The sequence below is a fragment of the Bombina bombina genome, chromosome 3, assembly GCF_027579735.1.
Source record: "Bombina bombina isolate aBomBom1 chromosome 3, aBomBom1.pri, whole genome shotgun sequence".
Lineage (NCBI taxonomy): Eukaryota > Metazoa > Chordata > Amphibia > Anura > Bombinatoridae > Bombina > Bombina bombina.
The window spans coordinates 778443264-778456585 of record NC_069501.1 but is presented as its reverse complement, the minus strand read 5'-3'; positions in this window follow the sequence as shown (position 1 = coordinate 778456585).

Genomic DNA, 13322 nt, shown 5'->3' with positions numbered 1-13322 from the left:
AAATACTTACCTGTAAAATAAACCCTAAACTAGCTACAATATAACTAATAGTTACATTGTAGCTAGATTAGGTTTTATTTTTATTTCACAGGCAAGTTTGTGTTTATTTTAACTAGGTAGACTAGTTAGTAAATAGTTATTAACTATTTACTAGCTACCTAGTTAAAATAAATACAAATTTACCTGTAAAATAAAGCCTAACCTGAGTTACACTAACACCTAACCTTACACTACAATTAAATAAATAACATTAAATAAATTACAAAAAACCCACTAAATTACATAAAATAAAAAAAGAAATGATCATATATTTAAACTAATTACACCTAATCTAATAGCCCTATCAAAATAAAAAAACCTAGCCTACAATAAACTACCAATGGCCCTTAAAAGGGCCCTTTGCCGGGCATTGCCCCAAAGAAATCAGCTCTTTTACCTGTAAAAAAAAATACAAACAACCCCCAAACAGTAAAACCCACCACCCACACAACCAAACCCCCCAAATAAAATCCTATATGCTTAAGCTCCCCATTGCCCTGAAAAGGGCATTTGTATGGGCATTGCCCTTAAAAGTGCATTTAGCTCTTTATCTGCCCAAACCCTAAGCTAAAAATAAAACCCACCCAATAAACCCTTAAAAAAAACCTAACACTAACCCCCGAAGATCCACTTACAGTTTTTGAAGACCGGACATCCATCCTCAACGAAGCCGGGAGTAGTCTTCATTGAAGCAGCAAGAAGTCCTCAATGAAGCCGGGAGAAGTCTTCATCCAAGTGGCAAAACATGGTCCTCCAGACAGGCAGAAGTCTTCATCCAGACGGCATCTTCTATCTTCATCCTTCTGAAGCGGCTCCATCTTCAAGACATCCAGCGCGGAGCATCCTTTTCTTTCCACGGCTCTTCAAGAATGAATTCTCCTTTAAATGACGTCATCCAAGATGGCATTTCTTAAATTCCGATTGGCTGCTAGAATTCTAACAGCCAATCAGAATTAAAGTTGAAAAAACCCTATTGGCTGACCATACAATAGTAGGTATTATTTAGTTAATGATAGTAATTTTTATTTAGATTTATTTTAATTATATTAAAGTTAGTTGGTGTTAGGGTTAGATTTAGGGTTAAGTTTAGGGGTTTATAACTTTAGTATAGTGGCAGCAATTTTGGGGGCAGCAGATTAGGGGTTAATAACAGTAATGTAGGTTGCGGCGATGTTAGGGACAGCAGATTAGGGGTTAATAATATTTAACTAGTGTTTACGATGCGGGAGTGTGGCGGTTTAGGGGTTAATATGTTTGTTATAGTGACGGCGATGTCCGGAGCGGCAGATTAGGGGTTAATTATTTTATATTAGTGTTTGCGATGTGGGAGGGACTCGGTTTAGGGGTTAATATGTAGTTTATGGGTGTTAGTGTACTTTTTAGCACTTTAGTAATGAGTTTTATGTTACGGCTTTGTAACATAAAAGCCATAACTACTGACTTTCAGTTTACGGTATGGATCTTGACGTATAGGCTGTACCGCTCGCTTTTTGGCCGGACAAAACTCGTAATACCAGCGCTGTGGAAGTCCCATTGAAAAAGGAGTTTTTGAAAGCTGCAGTAGTTACTTTGCGTTACGGCCAAAAAAGTGTGCGGTACAGATATACCTGCAAGACTCGTAATACCAGCGGTAGTGAAAAAGAGCCATAATGCTGCTTTTCCACTCATAATGCAAAACTCGTAATCTAGCCATATAAAAGCTAATACCTCTTACAGTATTAAAAAATTATTTTTTCTGTTAAATATATATATTTATTATAGTGTGGGTGATGTTGGGGTAGCGGGGGAATAGGGTTTAATAACTTTAGTATAGTGGCGGGGATATCAGGAGCGGCAGATTAAGGGTTAATAGCTTTATTTAGGTGGTGGCGATATCGGGAGCGGCAGATTAGGTTTTTTTCTGACACCTCCCCATTTATGTCTATGGGGAAAGCTTGCACGAGCACATCAAAACACGTTTGTTTTGTGTGTGGTATGAAGCTCAATGCAGCCATATCGCACGCACAAGCCTGCTGTTTTAGATAACTTCGTTTGTTACTTTTTGTAATGGTAGGTTTTTTTATTTTTTGCAATTTTAGTGTTTTTTATTATTTGTAATGTTAGGTTTTAGTGTAAGGCAGCCTAGGTTTTATTTCACAGGTAAGTTTGCATTTATTTTAACTAGGTAGTTAGTAAATAGTTTATAACTATTTGCTAATTAGTCCACCTAGTTAAAATAAATACAAACTTACCTGTGAAATAAAAAAAAAACCTAAGCTATCTACAATATAACTATTAGTTATATTGTAGCTAGCTTAGGTTTTATTTCACATGTAAGCTTGTATTTCGTTTTAAATAGGTATTATTTAGTTGATAATTTTAATTTTAATTTAGTTTTTTTTAATTATGTTAAAGTTAGGGCTTGTTAGTGTTAGGGTTACGTTAGGTTTAGGGTTAGGTTTAGGGGTTAATAGTTTAATTTAGGTTTTTGCAATGTGGGGGCTGGCGGGTTAAAAAGTTTATTTAGTGGTAGTGATGTGGGAGGCCAGAGGTTTAGAGGTTAATAACTTTATTTAGTGGGGGCGATATCGGGGAGCGGTGAAATAGGGGTTAATAGATTTACTATAGTGTGGGTGATGTTGGGGTGCAGGGGAATAGAGGTTAATAACTTTAGTATAGTGCCGGCGATATCGGGAGCGGCAGATTAGGGGTTAATAGATTTATTTAGGTGGCGGTGATATCAGGAGCAGTAGATTAGGGGTTTATAACATTATGTAGGTGTTGGCAATGTCAGGGGCAGCAGATTAGAGGTGTTTAGACTTAGGGGCATATATATCAAGTTCCGTATGGAGCTTGAAGCCCGGTGTTTCTATAGACCGCTGCTCCATAACCTGTCCGCCTGCTCTAATGAGGCGGACAGACATTGCCGCAATTCAACCCGATCCAATACGATCGGGTTGATTGACACCCCCTGCTAGTGGCCGATTGGCCGCGAATCTGCAGGGGGCGCCGTTGCACCAGCAGTTCAGAAGAGCTGCTGGTGCAATGCTGAATGCGGAGAGCAATGTCGGATAATGTCTGACAGGCCTTTCATAAATAGGCCCCTTAGGGTTTATGTTAGGGTGTTAGGTTTAAACGTAACTTTTTTTTCCCCATAGACACATGGGGCTGCATTACGGAGCATTTCATTTCGCGCTTCAGGTGTTAGTTTTTTTTCCTGACACCTTCTCCCCATTTATTTCTATGAACGAGCACATCAAAATTGTGCTTTAATTGTGTGCGGTATGGAGCTCAATGCAACCGTATCGCACGCACAAGCCGGCTGTTTAAAAACTTGTAATAGCAGCGCTATAGACGGTTAAATAACGCAACTTTTGTTTTGTTTGTTAATTTCCCCATGGCGTGAGGTTATTGTCTAGAAACAGGGTGAAAAGTACACAATATTAATATCTTGCATAAAAAAGACTATCTGGTAGATTACAAGTTATGCGCGCTATAGGAATTTGTTTTCTCCAAAAAAAGTTTTTATTTGAGGTTATACAATATATAAACAGCAGTAAGGTTGCAATCTAATCAGTGACATAAGCATATGTCTGAGTATTAACATCTGAATGGTACAAAATGTCACCAATGCACAATTTATACATAATAAATACAATATAACATCTTAGAACACAAACATAATCATTAATAGGTGATTAACCTAAGTACTCTCAATCAAACCTCTTTTTATTTATAATTGGTTGCAGTTTTTAAGGTAATGTAAATCTTATCATTTTCCCCTTATGTGGAATGTAAAAATAAACTAAAGAAAGTTACACCTCATATAGAAGGTAGTGGTCTCTCTTAGACCTCTAGTGTGGTTTGAGGCTATAATAGGGGGTATGTAACAAATAAAAGGCATATAGAGTCACTCTTGGACCCTCAGTAATATAATATATGATTGTGACAAAACTTAAATATGGAGCAAACTAACAAGAAAACAGCATGTCACATGAGATTACAGTTATAGATATCAGTATATGTAAATCAATATTTTTAATAATATAAGGTAACATTTCTATAAGATACATTTTTCTACGCTTACAATGTAAGCACTATGGAGTGAGGGGGGCACGGAGATGTTTGGGTAAAAAAGTTAGTGGAGATCTCACTAATCCAGCCATGAAAGAGGAACTGTGCAACATTAATAAGAGTGAAAGGAAAAAAACAACAACTTATTTATATTATTGGCAATTTTCTTGGTACTTTGGTATAGGACAGTGGACTATACATGAAATTCTGAAGTCAATAAAGCTACTAGATTGCATGGGAGTATATGAATAAGCTTCTAGAGCTGGTAGAGTTCTCTGTAGAGAAAAGGAGTATTTTAAGATATTGCTTAGAGTACCTTCAGTGTATCTACATTGCTATGCGATAAGTGGACATTGTTGGGGAATTCTCTCATGTAAGGTAATTCAACTCTTTGTTAAAAAAAACTATGATCCGGCAAAAATTACCTTGGATATACTTATAACAAATCTCCAATTTATCAGCTTGCTAGAAGTCGGTTAATATATATATTTAAGCCTGTCAGGGGTTCCACTTACACCTTGTTTATGATTAATCTATTGTTATTTTGTATATTGCCTAGTCTTGAGCAACACCAAAATGTGTCGTGCCCCACTGCCTCGGCCGCAGACAGTGTGGGAATAATCTAGCATTGCTAATGAGATGCACCTAGGACTGAGGTTGCGTTAGTCTATAGAGAGTGTTTAAATGGTTAAAAAGTGCAAAAATGGAACACCTTTGCTAATAATTACTACCAAGTAATTGTAATGGAGAGTAAATGTAACTAAAATTGGGGTGAGAAATCTCTGTATGAGAAATCCCCTTATGGGATGGGCAATGGGCAGATACAATTTGTATATATAATGCTCCCTGAAAGTTCAGTAAATGGGAATGTGCCCCCCCTCCCCCAGTAAGAGGAAGAACCCATTTGTTTCTTAAACTATTAAATTTAGTTTGGTAAGATTAGTAATGTATAGCATATTAAATGGTGTGATGCATTCAATTAAAATTTCTAGTTAAGTTAGGTACTATACAAGCAAACTTGCAGATAATATACATACTAATGCCTATCAGGAGTTCTATCTATGCCCTGCTAAATATATCTTTATGCTCTGTTTCTGCAGTACTGCCTGAAAGTTTGATAATTAAAAAATTAGCCATTTTTAACAATAGGGTAGAGAACCCATTTGCTCCTATTAATAAACCTTTAATAAGTCACTAAGATTTGGTCCCATGGAGGTGGTAGTAGATGACACAAAAAAGAAAGAAAAAAAAGATAGTGAAACACATTGAAATCAAACTTATGGTTAAGCTAAATACTATAAAATCAACACCAATATGTGCGTGTAACATAACCTTAGATGCAATATGGGCCACACCATTTTAGCCAACACCAGAGCGTCCCAGCCATATCATAAGACTCACCAGAGGGGAATCAAACCCATAGTTTTGGCTGTTAATACAATACCAAAAGTCCTGATGTTCAAAAGGGCTCCTAGAAACAGCTGTGTATACTATTGACTTTATTTTCACATAATAGTCCCAATTGGGGAGGAATATTATCATCCTAGGTAGTTGAGTCTCAATTAATATTGTGAAGACTATATCGCTCCATTCTTGAATATGTTCACTGTAATGGACCATACCATATTGGGGCCCTTGCGATTTACGGGATGATGTTAGTTGTATTCCCTAGAGAAATGACCGCTAGCTGAGGATATCTCTTGCGCATCGGTCATTTAATACTTTGGATTTCCATTTTAGCAGTAATACTTGTTTGATCCATTGCTCTACACATGGTGAGCTGAATAGTGGAGCTCTCCTCCTTGTGCTTTTCGGCTTCCTCATCTGGGCTATTAATGCAATTTACTGCGTCAGCAGGTTGGAACGCCATTTTGAGCGAATGTTCAAATGCAGCTTGGCACTCATTGAGAAGGTTGTTGATCTCCTCAATGATATATGTTGCCAAATTCAATGTTAAGGTTCTTCTGCGATTACCGTCCCTGAAGTCAATAAAGCAGTAGATAGTTGGTTTCTCTCCCTACTCTGGTCTCCACATGGAGAAAAACATTGCCGCTCCCAAGATCACTAACCAGCAGGGTAGATATCAAAGCGGTAAATAACACTGTAAATGTTAAATGCTTAGATAAACTTAGCTTGCAGATTCACAATATTAGTGTGGTATAAACGTCTGAACGGTCGTCAATCTTGACTTTTATGTAGAAAATTGCTGTAGCTGTTGCGATGTGCAACCGTTCAGCCTCATAGTTGGCTCCTCCACCTGCGCTATAGGGAATTTAATGAACGCAACATAAGTTGAGTTTTTTCACCCCCTATAGCGCAACCATTACAGGTTTTCAAACAGCCGACCTGTGTGTGCGATATGGGTGCGTTGAACTTCATACCACACACAATACAAGTGCTGTTTTGACATGCTCATGCATGCTTTACCCAAAGACATCAATGGGGAAAAGGTGTCAGAAAAAACACCTGTGATCACTGAATGAAAAGCTCCGTAACACAGCCCCATTGATGTCTATGGGAAAAAAAAGTTAACACCCTAACATAAACCTCACGTCTAAACACCCCTGCTGCCCCGACATCGCCGGCACCTACATAAATTTGTTAAGCCCTAATCTGCCGCTCGTCTTTTTCTGACACCTTCTCCCCATTTATGTCTATGGAGAAAGCGTGCATGAGCACGTCAAAACAGCGCTTGTATTGTGTTCGGTATGAAGCTCAACACAGGCATATCACACGTACAAGCTGACTGATTGAAAACTTGTAATGGCTGCGCTATAGGGGTGAAATAACGCAACTTTTGTTGCATTTGTTAAATTCCCTATAGCGCGCATAACTTGTAATCTACCTAATAGTCTTTTTTATGTGAGATATAGACAATAACCTCACCTTTAAAAACAAACAAACATGCTTTTCATAATAAACAAACACCTAGATTACGAGTAAAGCGTGCTATAGGGAAATTAATGAACGCAAAAAAAGTTGGATTATTTAACCCTTTATAGCGCTGCTATTACAAGTTTTGAAACAGCCGGCTTGTGCATGCGATATGGTTGCGTTGAGCTCCATACCGCACACAATTCAAGCGCTGTTTTGACGTGCTCGTGCACGCTTTCTCCATAGACATCAATGGGGAGAAGGTGTCAGAAAAAAAAACGAACACCGGAAGCTCGGAATGAAAAGCTCCATAACGCAGCCCCTTTGATGTCCAGAGGGAAAAAAAAGTTACGTTTAAACCTAACACCCTAACATAAACCCTAAGTCTAAACACCTGTAATCTCCTGCCCCCGACATTGCCGACACCTACATAATGTTATTAACCCCAAATCTGCAGCTCCCGATATCGCTGCCACCTAAATAAATCTGTTAACCCCTAATCTTCCGCTCACGATATCACCGCCACTATACTAAAGTTATTAACCCCTATTCCTCTGCACCCCAACATCGCCCCACTAAATAAAGTTATTAACCCCTAAATCTCTGGCTTCCCACATCACTACCACTAAATAAACCTATTAACCCCTAAACCGCCAGCCACCCACATCGCAACAACCATAATGAAATGATTAACCCTAAAACCTAACGTAACCCTAACACTAACCCTAACACCCCCTAACTTTAACATAAGTAAAATAGCTAAATTAAAATTACAATTATTAACTAAATAATACCTATTTAAAACCAAATACAAACTTACCTGTAAAATAAAACCTTAGCTATATACAATATAACTAATAGTTATATTGTAGCTATCTTACACCTAGATTACGAGTTTTGCGTTAGAGACAGTGCGTTAGAGACAGTGCGTTAGAGACAGTGCGTTAGAGACTAATAGTTATATTGTAACTATCTTACACCTAGATTACGAGTTTTGCATTAAAGACTGTGCAGTACTAACGAGCAGTTTATGCTCACCGCTCACTTACAGACAGAGCTGGTATTACGGGTTTTTACAAACCAGACAAGAAGTGAGCATTAAGCAAAATTTTGCTCATTACTGCACTCCAATACCAGCGCTGCTTACGTTAGCGGTGAGCTGGTGTAACGTGCTCATGCACGATTTCCCCATAGGAATAAATGGGGAGAGCCAGCTGAAATAATGTCTAACACCTGCAAAAAAGCAGCGTAAAATTTCTTAACGCAGCCCCATTGATTCCTATAGGGAAATACATTTTATGTCTACACCTAACACCCTAACATGAACCCCAAGTCTAAACACGCCTAAACTTACAATTATTAACCCCTAATCTGCCGCCCCCGACATCGCCGACACCTATATTATAATTATTATTAACCCCTAATCTGCCGCTCTGGGCACTGCCGCCACCTACATTATACTTATGAACCCCTAATCTGCCACCCCCAACATCGCTGACACCTAAATTATATTTATTAACCCCTAATCTGCCGCCCCCAATGTCGCAGCAACCTACCTACACTTTGTAACCCCTAATCTGCCGCCCCCAACGTCGCCGCCACTATAATAAACATATTAACCCCTAAACCGCCGCACTCCCGCCTCCCACACATTAGTTAAATATTATTAACCCCTAATCTGCCGGCCCTAACATTGCCGACACCTACCTACATTTATTAACCCCTAATCTGCGGCCCCCAACGTTGTTGCCACTATATTAAAGTTATTAACCCCTAAACCTAAGTCTAACCCTAACCCTAACCCCCCTAACTTAAATATAATTTAAATAAATCTAAATAAAAATTACTATAATTAACTAAATTATTCCTATTTAAAACTAAATACTTACCTGTAAAATAAACCCTAAGATAGCTACAATATAACTAATAGTTACATTGTAGCTATCTTATGGTTTATTTTTATTTTACAGGCAAGTTTGTATTTATTTTAACTAGGTAGAATAGTTACTAAATAGTTAATAACTATTTAATAACTACCTAGCTAAAATAAATACAAAAGTACCTGTAAAATAAAACCTAACCTAAGTTACAATAACACCTAACACTACACTATAATTAAATGACTTACCTAAATTGAATACAATTAAATAAAATTAGCTAAAGTACAAAAAAAACAACACTAAATTACAGAAAATAATAAACAAATTACAAGATTTTTAACTAATTACACCTAATCGAATCCCCCTAACAAAATAAAAAAGCCCCCCCAAAATAAAAAGCCCTACCCTACACTAAATTACAAATAGCCCTTAAAAGGGCCTTTTGCGGGGCATTTCCCCAAAGTAATCAGCTCTTTTACCTGTAAAAAAAAATTACAAATCCCCCCCCAACATTAAAACGCACCACCCACACAACCAACCCTACTCTAAAACCCATCCAATACCCCCTTAAAAAAAACTAACACTAACCCCTTGAAGATCACCTTACCGGGAGAAGTCTTCATCCAACCGGGCCGAAGTCCTCAACGAAGCCGCCAATAGAATGCCAGCTCAATCCTATTGGGTGATCGCAGGATTTCTCTTCCTTTAAATAGATGGTGTAATTTAAAGGAACCTTCATTCCAGAAGAGCCGTTGAATGAAGAGGATGTTCCGCATCGGATTTCTTGAAGATGGACCCGCTCTGAGCCGGATGGATAAAAATACCGTCTGGATGAAGACTTCTGCCCGTCTGGAGTACTAATTCGCCCGGCTTGGATGAAGACTTCTCCTGGCTTTGTTGAGGACTTCGGCCCGGTTGGATGAAGACTTCTCCCGGTAAGGTGATCTTCAAGGGGTTAGTGTTAGGTTTTTTTAAGGGGGTATTGGGTGGGTTTTAGAGTAGGGATGTTGTGTGGGTGGTAGGTTTTAATGTTGGGGGGGATTTGTAATTTTTTTTACAGGTAAAAGAGCTGATTACTTCGGGGCAATGCCCCGCAAAAGGCCCTTTTAAGGGCTATTTGTAATTTAGTGTAGGGTAGGGCTTTTTTATTTTGGGGGGCTTTTTTATTTTGTTAGGGGGATTAAATTAGGTGTAATTAGTTTAAAATTCTTGTAATTTGTTTTTTATTTTCTGTAATTTAGTGTTTGTTTTTTTTGTACTTTAGATAATTTGATTTAATTGTATTTAATTGTATTTAATTTATGGAAATAATTTAATTATAGTGTAGTGTTAGGTGTAATTGTAACTTAGGTTATTTTTTTTTTTACAGGTACTTTTGTATTTATTTTATCTAGGTAGTTATTAAATAGTTAATAACTATTTAATAACTATTGTACCTAGTAAAAATAAATACAAACTTGCCTGTAAAATAAAAATAAACCCTAAGATAACTACAATGTTACTATTAGTTATAGTGTAGCTAGCTTAGAGTTTATTTTATAGGTAAGTATTTAGTTTTAAATAGGAATAATTTAGTTATTTATTATAGGAATTTTTATTTTGATTTCTTTTAATTACAGGTAGCCCTCAGTTTATGCCGGGGTTAGGTTCCAGAAGGGAATGGTTGTAAATCAAAACCGTTGTAAACTGAAACCCAGTTTATAATGTAAATCAATGGGAAGGGAGGGAGTTAGGTTCCAGGCCCCTCTCAGCAATGCCCGGTTCGGCAAATTAGTGGTTACATTTTTTTTTTTAGTGTTTGCGATGCTGGAGGGCCTCGGTTTAGGGGTTAATAGGTAGTTATGGGTGTTAGTGTACTTTTTAGCACTTTCGTTAAGAGTTTTATGCTACGGCGTTGTAGTGTAAAACTCTTAACTACTGACTTTAAAATGCGGTACCTGTCTTGACAGGAGCTATGCAAGTCCCATTGAAAAAAGAGGATACGCAATTTACGTAAGTGTATTTGCGGTATTTCCAAAAAAGTGAGCGGTGAGCTTGTAATACTCGTAATACCAGCGGGCGTTAAAAAAGCAGCGTTAGGACCTCTTAACGCTGCTTTTTTAACCTAACGCACAACTCTTAATCTAGCCGTTATAATAGTTATAAACTATTTACTAACTACCTAGTTAAAATAAATACAAACTTACCTGTGAAATAAAACCTAAGCTGCCTTACACTAAAATCTAACATTACAAAAAATAAAAAACACTAAAATTACAAAAAATAAAAAAAACTACCATTACAAAAAATAGCAAACAAAATTATCTAAAACAGCCGGCTTTTTGCGTGCGATATGGGCTGCGTTGAGCTTCATACCCACACAATACAAACGCTGTTTTGACGTGCTTGTGCAAGCTTTCCCCATAGACATCAATGGGGAGAAGGTGTCAGAAAAATACTCCGTAACACAGCCCTATTAATGTCTATGGGGGGAACAAAGATACGTTTAAACCACCCTAACATAAACCTCACGTCTAAACACCCCTAATCTGCTGACATCGCCGACACCTACATAAACGTATTAACCCCTAATCTGCCGCTCCCCATATCGCCGTCACTATACTAAAGTTATTAACCCCTATTCCCCTGCACCCCAACATCGCCCACACTATAATAAATATATTAACCCCTATTCCGCCGCTCCCCAAAATCGCTGCCACTAAATAAAGTTTTTAACCCCTAAACCTCTGGCCTCCCCCTGGCCTCCCACATCACTAACATTGCAACAACATAAATTAAACTATATTAACCCCTAAACCTAATGTAACCCTAACACCCCCTAACTTTAACATAATTAAAATAGAGCTAAATTAAAATTACAATTATTAACTGAATAATACCTATTTAAAACTACCCAGAATCCTCTTTTATTGGTAACAATGTATGTGAAGTTTTACTGGAGAAACGCAAGCTGGGAACTTGCCTAGATGTGCTAATTTTCTATGCAAAAATGTATATTGATTTAAAACTAAATACATATTTACCTGTGAAATAAAACTTTAGTTAACTAATAGTTATATTGTAGCAAGCTTAGGTTTTATTTTTATTTCACAGGTAAGTTTGTATTTAGTTTAACTACGTAGACTAGTTAGTAAATAGTTATTAACTATTTAATAACTACCTAGTTAAAATAAATACAAACTTACCTGTGAAATAAAACCTAAGCTGTCTTTCACTAAAACCTAACATTAAAAAAATAAAAAAAATAACATTACAAAAAATAAAAAATACTAAAATTACAACAACAAAAATCCTACCATTACAAAAATCAAAAAACAAAATTATCCAAAATAATAAAAAGTATTCCTTTTCTAATACCCTGTTTAAAAAAAATAAAAATAAAATAAAAAGCCTAATCTATAATAAACTACCAAGGGTCCTTAAAAGGGCCATGTGTAGGGCATTGCCCTAAAGTTAACTGCTCTTTTGCTACAAAAACAAAACAAACACCCCCTAACATTATACAAACCCTCACCCCCAAAACCCACAAATAAAAAATAAAGTAAAACCTAATCTATCAATTGCACTGAAAGGGGAATTTGTAAGGGCATTTAGCTCTTTTTCCTGCCCTTAAAAAGGCATTCAGCTCTTTTATGAAATGACCAAGCCCTAATCTAAAAATAAAAACCCACCTCAAAATGAAAAAAATACATTGCACAAAATAACAAACAAATTATCAAAAATAATAAAAAATATTCCTATTCTAATACCCATTTTAAAAAAACACCCCAAAATAGAAAAACTTAATCTAGAATAAACTACCAATAGCCCTTAAAAGGGCCTTTTGTAGGGCATTGCCCTACGTTAAACAGCTCTTTTACCTGAAAAAAAAATTACAAAGACCCACTAACATTACAAACCTCCACCCCCCCAAACCCACAAAATAAAAAAACTATCTAAAAAACCTAAGCTACCCATTGCCCTGAAAAGGGCACTTGTATGGGCATTGCCCTTTAAAGGGCATTTTATCTCTTTTGCATTGCCCTTAAAAGGGCATTGAGCTAGTTTACCAAAAAGCCCAAACCCTAAACTAAAAAAAAAACCCCACCCAAAAAACCTTCAAAAATCCTAACACTAATCCTCAAAGATCCACTTACAGTTGCTGAAGTCCCACTTGAAGGATCTTCATCCCAGCGGCTTCATCTTCATCCAGGTGGCAGTTGGCTCCATCTTCATCCAGGCGGCATCTTCTATCTTCATCCCGGTGGCGTCTTCTATCTTCATCCTGGATCATATCCATCCTAAAGACATCCGGCACGGAGCATCCTCTCCATATGGTCGCCGCTGTAAACCATTCAATGCAAGGTTCTCAATTCAAAATGGCGTCCCTTGCATTCCTATTGGCTAATTTGATTTTGGAAATTCAAATCAGCTTATAGGATGAGAGCTACTGAAATTCTATTGGCTGATTAGAATAGACAATATAATTTTAGTAGC